The sequence below is a fragment of the Hordeum vulgare genome, chromosome 2H (assembly GCF_904849725.1).
Source record: "Hordeum vulgare subsp. vulgare chromosome 2H, MorexV3_pseudomolecules_assembly, whole genome shotgun sequence".
In the NCBI taxonomy this organism is placed as follows: Eukaryota; Viridiplantae; Streptophyta; class Magnoliopsida; order Poales; family Poaceae; genus Hordeum; species Hordeum vulgare.
The window spans coordinates 14,430,138-14,443,991 of NC_058519.1; the positions used below are offsets into that span (position 1 = coordinate 14,430,138).

A 13,854-nucleotide genomic window follows, 5' to 3' on the forward strand; every position below is an offset into this window, starting at 1 on the left:
TCGGGCCTGGCATCTTCAGCTTCAGGTATACGTAACATGGACGGTCCATGAAACGCGCATACGCTGGGCGACCCAGAATTGCGTGATAAGCGCTCTGGAAGTCGACCACTTCGAACATCAGCTTTTCCTTGCGGAAGTTCTTGTCGGAGCCGAAAACGACGTCCAACGCGATCTGGCCGAGTGACTTGGCCTTCCGTCCAGGGACGACTCCATGGAACTGCATGCTGCTCTCGCTGAGTTTGGACATCAGGATGCCCATCCCCTTGAGTGTGTCGGCATACATGATGTTCAAGCCGCTGCCGCCATCCATGAGGACTTTGCGCAGTCGGACTCCTTCTACCACCGGGTCGACGACCAGAGCCTGTCTCCCCGGGGTGGGTACATGTGTCGGATGATCCGACTGGTCAAAGGTGATCGCAGTCTGAGACCATTTGAGGAACTTGGGGCTGGCAGGGGTGGCCATGTTCACCTCTCTGTTCACCAGCTTCAGTCGACTCTTGCTCTCGACGTCAGCAAAAATCATCAGGGTTGCATGGACTTGGGGGAACGGATCCTCCTTATCCTCCTCATCCTATTCATGGTCCTTCTCACTCGGTTGCCCTTCGCTGAACCCCTGGATCAGGAGGCGACACTGTCGGGTGGTATGCTTCGCATATATGGGGTTGCCCTCTTTGTCCATCTTCGTATGAACCGGACATGGCTGGTCCAGGATGGGGTTATTGAACTGCTTCTTCTTGGGGGTGAACTGAGCCTTCCCTTTGCCCTTGAACTTGGCATTGGTTACGGCTGCATCTTCTGCTTGCGGAGCGGTCGGAACTTTCTGCTTCTGCTTCCGAGTGTTGCCCCCGTCTCCTTCAGCAACTGTTTTGTGCTTGCCGCTTCGGATGCGGTCCTCTTCTTCGCCATTTGCATAGCGTGTCGCTATCTCCATCATCTTGCTCATGGAGATGTCACATGTTCGGCCAAACTTAAGGTACAGATCCCTGTACCGCACTCCTGCCTTGAAGGCGTAGACTGCTTGATGTTCGGTGACGTTCTCCACCGTGTGGTAAAGAGTTATCCAACGCTGGATGAAGTCACGCAGGGGCTCATTCTGCTTCTGGACGCAGTGCTGGAGCTCCACGAGGCCAGCAGGGTGCTTGCACGTCCCTTCGAAGGTCCTGATGAACACCCGGGCCAGATCCGGCCAGTTGTACATGCTCGAGGGGGCCAACTGATTCAGCCACGCTCGTGCCGAGCCGTCGAGCATCAGAGGGAGGTGCTTCATGGCGACATGGTCGTCTCCTCCTCCGATCTGGACTGCCACTCGGTAATCATCCAGCCACGTTTCTGGCTTGGACTCCCCTGTAAACTTGTTAATTCCCGTCGCCAATCGGAAGTTGGGAGGGATGTCAGCCGAACGGATGGCTCGACTGAAACACTCGGGACCAGAAACGATGGCCCTGCTTCCACTCGGATGGTCAATATCGCGACCATCGCGGTGGGCTCGTCCCCTGTCGACCCTCCATTGGGCGATATGCCCTCTTGCGTCGGGCCTTGGGTCGTAAGTGTCACCGACTGAACGCCGATCATCATGATGTCGGGGCCCGTAGGGCCCACCCCGCGGAGGGGTGCGTGAACTGCGGCGATCTTCATGATTTATGGAACGGCTGCCTCCTCTGTGCCGCTGATGGGAACCTGGGCTGTGAACTGACCGATGTGTATTCGCATGAACAGAACTATTATAGATCTTGTTGTGCGACTGGGAGACCGCCGAATTCTGCTGCTGAGCCGTGTGCAACAGTGCTCGGATCTGCTCGATCCCTCTACCAGCCTATGAATCAGTCGGCTGGAGGGAATCGGCTATCTTGGCAGCCGCAGCCAAGTTGAGGAGGGGTGTGCGGAACAGCTCCACGTTGCTCGTGTGCCGACTGGCAGAACGGTGAGGTGGACGACGCGCGCCGGACGCTTCGCCGATCTCGTGCTCGTTCCGGCCAGCTAGACGGGGATCTTCATGGGAATTGGCCATGTGTACTTCTGCTGCAGGCCCACGACCCGCGTACTCGGAAGGAAACTCAGTCGGAACTGAGCCCGAGCACTAGGACGGCGGGGCAACCACAACTGACTCTAGGACCGCAACTTGGGAAGATGCGCTCTGGCGCGCCTGGGCGTGTTGCACCCAACGCTGGAGCCGCGGACGGCGGTGTAGGTCGACAACGGAGCCGACTGCTGGAGAAGAAGAATGCCGCGGGCGCCGGCACGGAAGTGCGTAGCCCCGCGACGGGGAAGCGCCTCGACGTTGAGGGGCGAATCCCGAAGCCACGCCGAATCGTCGACGACGAAGGAGAGAGCGCCGAAAAAGATCTGGTGACCCATGCCCGAATCTCCGCCGGACGACATGACGAAAGGAAGTAGTCGCAAACTCGCCGGAAGTCGCTTAGACGCCTGCCCCACGGTGGGCGCCAACTATCGTGGGTATAAGCCTGACAGTAGATGTGTAGGGTACGAAAAGGATGGGTAGAGCCTTAGCTACGGCGAGGTTGTGTGAGTTCAGGCCCCTCTGCGGTGGAGGTAATAGCCCTACGTCTCAGTACTCAGGGAGCTTGTTGTCGAGTGGAAATATAGAATACAGTGAGTTGCTAACCCCTCTACCAGTGGGGGAGAGTGGCTTATATAGAGTGCGCTGCCCTCCACAACGGTTCCGGTACAGGGGTGGAATAGTGGGGATTGAATGCGTACGTTACAGGTAACGTATGCTCTAAATGCTAATAAATGTACCCGGAAACATGCGACCGTTTCTCTCCACAGGGGTTACGATGGACCGAGTGTAGCCAGTCGGTTAGCTTGGTATCCTCCGAATGCTAGTCTCCGACTGGATGGTCGAGGACCTGTCACCGACTGGATGATGGAGACTCCTTAATTCAGTCGGGACTAACTAAGGGCCTTGTCCTTTGTGAGGGGCAGTCCTTGGGTAGGACCTACATGGCAGGCCTATGACCCTACCCTAGGACTATGACCCCATCAGTGACCGAGAACCATTTTGTTAGCACCACACATAAATGGTTTGAAATCATAGATCAGTTTATTATTAAATTAAGTCCAGTACTAATGTCATGTGGCACATCACATAGATATCATTACATAAGGAAGTACTAGGAATTATGCACAAAATTAATACATGGATTACAACAATTTCAGGGATAGGTTTTGCAATCCTCTTTATATATACTACATAAGTTTGTATTAATTGAACATGTATGTAAATGTCTAGATGCAGGCGAGTGGGAAAAAATGATAGCTATACAATATGTAGTACACCTCATATTATGCAAGAATTTATTATTATCATACCATATTTTAGAAAAGGTCCGTATCTTATCGTAATAGAGAAATGGTTCATACATAATTCACATAAAGTGAAGTTAGGGTCTCTTTGAGACTAGACGCGAGGGTGTATGCATCTTCACGCTTGAACATAAAATCCATTGTCCAGGCAAGATCAGTTGCCTTCTCTTTATGCACCATTTGATGATTATTGTGAAGGCGTTCGTGGACAATGTCCATCCATGCTTCTTCAATTATCACCCTGAGCTTTGCATTGGCTCCTGCTACCGTGATCCTGTGCTCTTTTGTGCAAGTTTGCACCGTGGATACCACATGCTCTGATTTTTGTTCTCGCTACAAAATAAAAACAAACAACATGATTAATTAGATGAGGTTTCATCATAATTGATGCGTGTATAGAATATAGATATAATTATTATTAGCATATATGGAGACCGCAAGTGTCCAACTCGAGTGCTGCTCATGCATAGGTTCCTCAGGAGGTGAAAATTATCCTGTCTGTCGGTTCACTACCTCTGTGATCCCTCACTGCTGCCACCACTGTCGGCTGCCATGATGACATCAAGGTAGTTCTCTAGGTTTTGGATCCTATATAGAAGGGCGCTCATCATGGGAGTTGGCTGGTCGCATAGTGGTCAACAAGCGAAGGGACGTAGTGGCATGACAGGTAGACAACCACAATGTGGTGTCTTGTTTGGGTTGCTAAGTTGTCACTTGTTGTTGAGACCTGAAACAAGATCGTCATTCTAGGTCTTATAAGTTCCATGGTGGGATGGTGTGCCTTCTCTATCCTTGGCATTATGCACGGTGTGGTGTTGGGGAAGACACTCAGATCGTGTTTTAGCGATGGATGGATGATCACTAGCCAGTGTTGGGTGGTGGATGGTGGCTAGATCTAACCAAGTCTCATCGGGAATATGGCGATATAGATGTGGTTGTGCAGATGGTGATGGGCAGTACTTAAATCTAGCTAGCATGTTCTAAGCTTCATTCATTCCAAGGGGTTCGAACGGGTTTAGGGATGACACACTCTGGCAAAAGCTTCTCTTCGATGGGGGGCAATGCAAACGAGGATGGCACTTGTGGAAATCTTTCTACTCCACGGAGACATTGTTCAACGATCATTTCTTCACATCCACTTAATCATTGTCGGTTAGATATGAGCTAACCTCGATGGGTGATGCGTTAACAAAGCCCCTCCCCCGCGTCGTCCCGATTTGGCGACACGGGGGAAACGCCACTGTTGGTGACTCCCGAGCCTTCCTATCCTTCTCTCGTCTTGCCGCTGCCTGAGGGGACCACTCGCAAAGCTCGGGCGGGATCCTATGAGATTGGCAACAGGGCATCTCATCTCGTGGCAGCCCACTTAGATCTAGGCAGCTTCGTGGGGTCCCGATGGCATGTTCCTCGTCCATCATGCGGCTGCTCCAAGTCGGCAGCGAGTTGGGCGCTCATGAGCGTGCAGTGTTGCCGCAAGGTCGGCTCACGTCCTACAGCCGCGTGGGTTCATCTTGGCCCATATGAGTCTGCGGGAAGGTGTGCTGCATGACCGTTGTGCTGCTAGAGACCATGGTGGTGCCTGCGGCCAGCTAGGCAGAGGGGGGCTGGATCGGGGTGGCGTGTGGACCTGCTGTCGTGATGCTTATGGTGGCGATCCTCGGGCTCTTTTCGCATCATGGCAACGTCCTACAAGATCACTCCTCCTCAATATGGTCATCGACGTGTTCCGGAATTGCTGCAAGAGATCTTGCACAGGATATGTGGATCAAACATAATCCAGTCGTGCATGTCCATATCACCCTACGAGGTTCTGAGGCCGTAGCGCGAAGCTCTGTTGGTTCATGACACCTTGGGACATGTTGGCTTCTCAATTTCTATGGTGAAGACAGTGCACAACCAATGAAAGTTATATCCTAGGTTTTTACCGTGAAAGTCACAACTCTTAGGAGCAGCAGTGGTAAGTGGAGGCGGCAGTTTTGGTAGAACTTGGCTTAAAATTATTAGTTGTGGCATCAGATTTGCGTGTTCTTCTAACAAGCGGCTATGTGTCCTCGCAGTGCTTATTTGGTTATGTCGCACTCTTTTCCCAGTTTAACTGTGTGCTTCATGTTGTCTAGTTTTGCACAAATTTCCATGATTCAACCTTAGTTGAGTTGTGTGGTTCATGTGGTCTTGGCCTAGTTTAGCTGGTGATATGTGAGATTTTCATCCTAATTTGCCTCATAAACTAGACCAATCTCTAAAATAATATGTCTATATGGAAGGGCACGCACACCCTTCCATCTGATGAGGTTCTGTAAGAAAAGGATAATGTTGGTATATTAGTACACAAATTTTGGATTAAGTGACTACTAGAAGAATTTATTTTATAAGAAAATACATGTTTACAACATTAAAATACGGAGAGAGTTTGTACCTCATGTGACACCATGTCATTGCCAATGCGCCCAATTATGCATACACATCTTACTATTTTTGGATATGTTAAAGCCCACTCAAGAACCTCCTTTGTAGTCACATTTCCCATTGAAATAAATACAAGGCTTATTATGTGCATACATGCACTGCTGCCCACCGATATTTGCAGATGCTCTTCAACACTAGTTGGTACATAGTGTTCATCACGCCATTTCACCTCGGCATGATAGCATTTTGCGACGTCGATTACCTAAGCAATGTTAAATTTAAGGTGAAATATGCATGGAGAATGTTTGGCCTTTATAGTTGCAGACTATCGGATAATAACTCAGAAAGCATAAATAATATAATTTTAAAACTTATACATACTCAATGAGAAATTTTATTGGTTGATGCTTAGTAAATTTGCAAGCTTGACCATTACATCAGCATGTATACTAGGATAATTACTTTTCTGGTATACATCTATTTTTTGGCTAATTTGGTACGATTTTGAGAAACACGTACCAGTTCTTTTACCAATTCGGCATTCTTATTTTTTTGACGCTTTAACTCCTCCTCAAAATCATTTGTAGTGTTAAGTATATTGATGTATAATGCCTTCAAGTGTGCCGGTAATTGCTCAGCGGCTTGTTCATCCCACCTGTATTTCAGGCAAATTAGTGCTGAGTTATAAATAAATACATACATACATAAATAAAAATGATAATAAACTGAATAATTTTGCATTTATATTATGATGAAAAATATTTAGATTATTGTATAAATTTTTTGAAAAAAAATTGGTTGGTGAAACTTAATTTATTTTGGGACCCAACCATTTAGATGGATAACTTGAAGGCAATTTATCAGTGCAACTTTCGACACGATGTTTTATTTTACGTTTATGCATCATCTATGATCAAGGTATTGATACAAAAAAGGTATATAATTAAATATTGTTGAGTATTTTTGTAAACATAGGCAAATAGGAAGTAAATATCAGGAACTGATTTGGTAATACCAGCCAAGACGAAATGGGTTCGCTGGGCCCCAGCCTGACGGCAGCCTGCTACCACCCTTTTAGTCCCGGTTTACAATACCAACCGAGACTAAAGGTGACAAATGAACCGGGATAAATGGTGGCCGTGCACCTGTCCGCTCCTAGCCTTTGGGACCGATACTAATGATCACATTAGTCCAGGGACGAAACCTAACCGGGACTAATGCTGCAGACGAAAGATCTGTTTTCTACTAGTGCAAATAGAATTTGGAATTTCTTAAGGGAAACAAGAGTATGGACTGGCATGGCAAGTTTTACCATATCGGGATTATTTACAAAATAATGATAATTGCAAATGTGTAGTGAATTCATCATGTGTGAGCTATGAGAAGTATTTATATGTGGCATGTATTAAGTTGTAAGGGCTATGTAGAACAGTCTCTACCGACTTACAAGAGTTTGCTACGACATGACACTGCTTCTACTATAATGAAAATTCAAATAATATATTACGAATTTGGCTTAGTACACTGTCGGCGGTAAATGAGTACTGTAACTTGGAGATGCAATGTTCGTAGCGATATTTTCTTAGGGTGCTTTTTGCTAACATTTTTTTATAGGAAACTTCATACATGATAAAAGATTTTGCATTCCTTCTCTTGATGCAAGGTTGGTAACACACCATCCAGAAAAGAAAAACAAGGTGAACATACCGTTCCATTGCTGCCGTGAAGGTATTGCTTTCTTCTGTGGTACTATAGTTGTCATAGAAGTCATCAAATAATGATATAAATATGTTCAGTTTTGTAAGAATTACACGTGAATATGAATGTTGCGGCTCATAGACAACTCCAAGTACCCAAAAATGCATCTCCACTATTCTGTCTCGTGCAAATTGTAGATCTGTTTGTGACTTAAGGTCTTTCCACCAACTGCAAATTAATAGAAATATGTATTAGTGGAAGCTATAATATTTAAATAGTATTTTTCCGTCATTGGACACCGATAAATCCCAAGCTTCCGGATTTTACTTATATTTTAGTTAGTCTTCTTACATCGTAAGAGTTTTCAACTACTTGCAGTAGATTGTTTGCAAAATGTTGAAGTCAAGCTTAGCAAGCTCCAATATGTCCTCGTCTCGCGTAGCCTTTTTCTCGTACACCGGGATGTAACGTCTAGTTTCCACTCTCTTGACTCTCCTGAAAATGGGTGTTTTCAGTGCACACCGAACCTCTTCTGCCAACTGTGGTTCTAGATGTTCTAGCATGCACTGCAGACGGCTGTTGGTGAAGATAATAGCATCATCCAACACTTCTTCCCCACGAGTCCTAAGATATGATGCATTATATAGTGCCAACAACGAGTCCGCATCATTGCTTACAAAGTTTCCTCGATCATCTCTGAACTTCATAAACACATCTGCATGAGCAAGTAAATATTGCATATATCATGGCTTATAGACAATATCTAATAGTTAAATTAACATAATAGTACATATATGTAGGATTGAACAGCTGTGATGGTGAATTGGTGATTATACCAGGTGAGACGTGGTACCCATGCGTCCTCAGCAAGTAGAACCGTGCTGCTGTTGTGCGCAGATCGTCACTCGAGCCTTGATCGTCAGCATGTATTCCACGAAGTAAGTCTTGGATCTCCTTACCGAAGTGATAGGCCACACCAGTCCGCTGCAGCGTGTCGATAAGCTCCATCTTCATAGGTAGATCGCAAGAAGATCCGGCGGCCAAGATGGATTTTCTCACTCGTTCCTTCTTGATACTTGCCATCTCCGTCATTGCCAAATACTGCAAGGCAGGTAAACGTATGTCATCTTGGAAATTTGTGAGAGGTAAGAGTGCATGCTCGGGTTCAAGAATGTTTCAAAATTCTGAAAACGTTCATACATGAACACATTAGCATACTACATTTGCCTATGTGTATTCGGTAATACTATTGGTGCAGGGACAGAAACTAAGGGAACTTTTACTTTTTCTGAAAGAAAAACAAATTGTTAACTACCTGTGATTGAGTGCATGGGTTGTGGTTCAGGAAGAAATGACCCCAGATGCTGGGGATGTAATGTCGTCGGGGCTCGTGCAGGTCAGCAGTAACCACGTTTGAGCCATTAGCAGGAGCAGCCATGATAGAAAGCTTGTTTTGCTTTAATGGGAATGGATGGGAATGGATTCTTTGATGAAGTGCAGTGCTACCTTAGGTTCTTCGTGTGTGTGTGTGTGTGTATATATATATATATATATATATATATATATATATATATATATATATATAGAAAGGACGAAGGAAGTACGTAGGATCTACGCCACCACAAAAGTAATACTCTACCTGTACACTATACAAACTGTGGGGACATACACATAAAAGTTCGACTCTCACTGATTGCAGCAGCTGCATGCATATGTTTTGAATGATGTCTGTGCGGAAGATAAAGTTTCATGTGGGCACAAAGATAGACATGATACCCTACAAGGGAGCCCAATGAGTCACGGAACTATTGGTTTGACATGTTTCGAGACTATGGTGCATGTATATCACAAGGATTCATCACGAGGCCATAGTACTCTAAAATTTCTAAAAATTATATTCACGTTCGTGTTCCATGACTGATAACCCTTATAGGCAGCATGGATTATCTGGGTGTTTGCGAATTCTCACGGAAAATCACAAAAAGGTCGGTGCAAAAAAAATTGTTGACAAAATAGAAATTTTTTCGAGCATCGATATTCTGAGGTCAAAATATATGTTATTTTCTTCACAAAGTTCTGTTCACAGTTCACGATATAAACATGTACTTCCTTCGTTCCAAAATAAGTGTCGTTGATTTAGTACAAAATTTATACAAATTTAGTATTAAACCTACGATACTTATTTTGAGGCAGAGGAAGTATGTTATTAAACCTACGATACTTATTTTTGCATCTTGAACATTCATATATACATGGTACAACATTCAAGGATTTTACAGCCAGCCGGCCCGGAACCACCATAGTATGCATGTGCCGGTGTGCGTCATCACTGCTATGATCATACACTTCAACAGTGAAGCACGACGGTCTACAAAAATATGCGATGGTTCTATCGAAGTTGAGGTCGGCAAAATTGTCTGTCTTGTCTACGATTTTGAAGTCCCTGACATAAGCAACTTTTTATGTCCTTTTTACTGTAACATCCTTGCTGCTCATCTACCATGGGTATGCCAGAATTGTTGGACCTGAAACTTATCCACCAAACATTCCCATGCCACCTTAATTGTTCAAGGCTATGAAGAGGGGACTCAAACAATATCCTATGGTGGTTGTCCTAATTATTAACCACAAATATTTTGTCCTTTTGTCCTAAAAATAAATATCATAAACAAAATAATATATGAGCAGATATTGAAAAGTACCATATGTCCAAACTGTGTAATAAATGGTATCAAAGCACAGGTGTCTGAAAATAAATTATGATGGACTCACTGACGGTCAAACATGATTTTCATGTTAGAACATTGGTGTTAGGGGGGCACATGGTGATAGTGTGTGAGGGAAAGATTTGTTTTATTTAGTCCTAAGTCGATTGTAGGAGAAGACATACAGTGGCAGAGACAGGGGGACCAGCAAGGGCCCTGCCCCCCCCCCCTAACAACATGAATTTGCTACCAAATTACTGAGGAACAATGCAGAATTAGAGATCCTTTCGTCTCAGGTGACACGGGATATAGTACTGTGAAGGAATCCTGGAATGAAAGTCAGGACAGTATATTTTTGTCCTTTCTTCTCTTTCTGGTGTTTTATTTTCATTTTCTGTTTCCCTTTTTTCCACCTTTTCCCTTTAATTCTATATTTCTCTACTTCTTGTTTTGCTATTTCTTATTATCTTTTGGCATTTCCTGATTTATTTCATTTTAAATTTTTGTACTAACTTCTATTTAGAATATAGTTATTTATTTTTAGTTTCATATTTGTTTTTATTTTAAATACATGAACTGTTTTTCTAGTCACAAACATTTATTTTCGTACATATGGACATGTTGCCCAGTGATACATAAATATCCTTTCTGAGATTTGTGAACCTCTTTCTATAGTCATGAGCAATTCTTCTAGAATACTTGAACTATTTCAAATAGGAATTAAAAAATTAATTATAACACAAAATATTATTATCTACTTTATGTAGCATTTTTCATTAGTGTCGTGAATATTTTATTTAGTATTCATCAACAAGTCTCACAACCTTATGAACAAAATTTAAAATCAAATGGATTCTTTTGTTCGCCTTGATTTGATTTTCCGTAATGGGGCTAAATCATTTTGGGCTTGTAGTCTTCCGTGTGTACTCGTTGATATGGGGATTCCCTCCACAAAAACAAAAAATAAATGATATGCGGCTCACATATGGGCTTGTAGTTAATATGAGCCCTCTTCGGCAAAAATAATAATGATATGAGGCCTCACAATTTATTTTTTCCGTGTAGGGGTGTATTTGCAGGGCTGGGTGGACCCAGAGTTGTTTTCTTAGATTTGGCCAGCTATTTTGGATGGCCTGAGATATAGTGGTGCAAGGTCTAATCAGGAGGATAGGTAATGATGAAACAACGGACATATGTGGCGACAACTGGATTCCAGAGCAAATATGAAGAGGTCATTTACTTCTCTGTTACCACAGCTACCTCTTCCTGGAACGAGCATTTAGTCTGGTTAGTCTTTACTAGCAAAAGGGCCCATGCGTTGCAACGGGGAAAAAAAACAATCTTCAATGATGATGATCACATTATGTCGGGGTGCTGGTCCACTGGACCTAAGTTCGAAGACTTCTCGTATGCTATGGAGATTCGCCGGCAGTCATGTGTAGCGGCGACGACGGCGGCACGTCCGCGGCTCATTCCGGCGGATGCAGCAGTTCAATGGCCCCTTAGGATCTTCGTTGTAATTTTTTTATCTTTGTGGGGAGCTACTTTGTATCTTGTTGGGATTATTAATAGATCTGTGGGCCTGTTGGCAAAGAAAAACATGATAAATGATGATAAATGATGTTGCACAAAAAATAAAGGTGGTGTGATTTCTTTGTGTGCTCAAGATGTTTCTAAAAATCTTTATGGACACAATTTAAACAATGTGAAAATTAGCATTAAGCCATTTGTTGACATAAATGGTGAAGGAAACGCATACAATAGGCAACCTAAATGTAATTTCAGAAACAAGCAACATGGAAGATAATAGCATATTTTAAAATCTACATATTTTCCTAATGAATTTTTGTATGTAATATGTTAGATTTAGAACTGATATTTGAAAGATATGAATATATTTAAAAAGGTATATGAATCTGCCCGATACCGCCCATCAACTATGGATTCGTAGAGAAAAGGGATGAAAGGGGTTCCTACCTCCTTCCAAGGTTAATCATTTGTTAATACTGAAACTAATGTGCTTGCTAAACAGGTGTCTAGTATTGATTTATGTATGGATAATAACTATGAGGAACAGAAGGATATTATTCAGGATTTAGTTCTTGGAGAGAGTCTTAGATGTTTGGAATTTGCTGATGCTAACCCTGAAACTGTGTTACCTGATGATCTTTACACACCTATACATAATAAGGAAAGGGGTTCTCCCATGGTTAAAGTGGATGATGCCGCTAGATCAAATGGCGCTGATGATCTAGATGATTTCTGCCCAAATCTAAGACAGTCTAGAAGGCTTTGTAGCCTATATCACCCCTTTAAAATTTCATGATAGGAGCCTTTTGGAATATTAGAGGTCTACCCAAATCTGATGGTTTCTTAGAGTTAATTTAGTGGACTTTGTTGGTTTCTTTGAAACATAGAAAGAGAATATTGATAACAATACACTGAATACCATTGCTTGTAATAACAGTTTTACTTGGCACCAATTATCTCCCTGAGAACAGCGGGGGTGTCCTTGTGGGCATGAATAATGATGTGTATGAGGTTATTGGTTTTGTCATGTAACATCCCAAAATTATAAATTTTGGAATGTTAATATAATTATTAGATTGATTGTTTGTTTGTTTGCTGAGTGACTGAAACTTGTGTGAAATTTGAAACTTTTTGAAACTTTTGAATGAGAGGGAATAAAATGACTTTCCCCTTCTCCGGTGAATTCAAATTCAAGCTTTTAAAAGCAACGAGAGAAGATGACATGACTTCTTCAACTATGAATAATTTGAACGGAGATGTTTGCATTTGAATTCTTTTCCATTCGTTTTCTTCGTGCAAGAAATGCCGGGGAATACATTTTAAAGAGCGGAGGAACATGACCCTCAAATACCCGGGCAATTTTGATTGTTATTTGCACCCTCAAACTTAGAGGATCATTTGAAAATTATTTGCAAAAAGAAATAATGCTTTTAGGGATTTTTGGAAAACCATTTTTTTCTGAAGTTTTTATTTTTGCCATGGAAAAATGTCCATCATTTATATTTTATTTTTCTGATAATTTTAGTATATAGAAACTCTTTATTCCGAATTGATTTGATTTCCTTTTTAACGTTTTAGTTTCCTAATTTTAAAAATAGGAAAGAAATTGTTTCTATTAGGAATAGGAGGTGGCCCATTAAGACTTTCCTTTCACTGGCCCAACAAGAGATCATCTTCTTCCTCCTTTCCTCTCCACGTGACAGAAACTTGCCATCCATGGAGAGGAGAATCCCGACCTCCGGGATTCGCGAAGCTCATTCCTTCCCGGCGCCTCCCGTCGCCTCTATAAGAAGCCCCACGCCCTCCTTGTTCCATTCCCGTCGAAAAGTTCACCTCTAGTCGCCCCTAGCTCGTGCCCCACCTCGCCGGAGTCGTCGTTGGAAACTCACCGGAGAGCACCAACAGGAGCTTCCCTCTCCACCTCGCCGGCCCCTCCACCTCTCCTCCCTCGCGGCACCCCCTCCTCCACCGCCGCCACCCCTCCACCTCGCCCCCCTCCTCCTCCCCTCGCCATAACCCCTCCCCATCGCCCCTGCTTCCCCATTGCCAGGAGCAGCAGCTTCTCCCACCTCGCCCCCTACAGCCCACCCCTCCACCCTCGCCCCCCTCCCCTCCCAGGAGTACCCCCACCCTCGCCCCCTCCCCTCCCAGGAGTACCCCCACCCTCGCCCCCCTTCCCCACCCCCGCCGG

The 13,854-nt window shown here is 43.9% G+C and overlaps 1 pseudogene; it reads right to left on the reverse strand.

The window, feature by feature from the left end:
* Positions 1-3,303: 3,303 nt before the first annotated feature.
* LOC123429193 lies at positions 3,304-8,922 on the reverse strand (annotated as a pseudogene).
* Between the last annotated feature and the right edge of the window lie 4,932 nt (positions 8,923-13,854).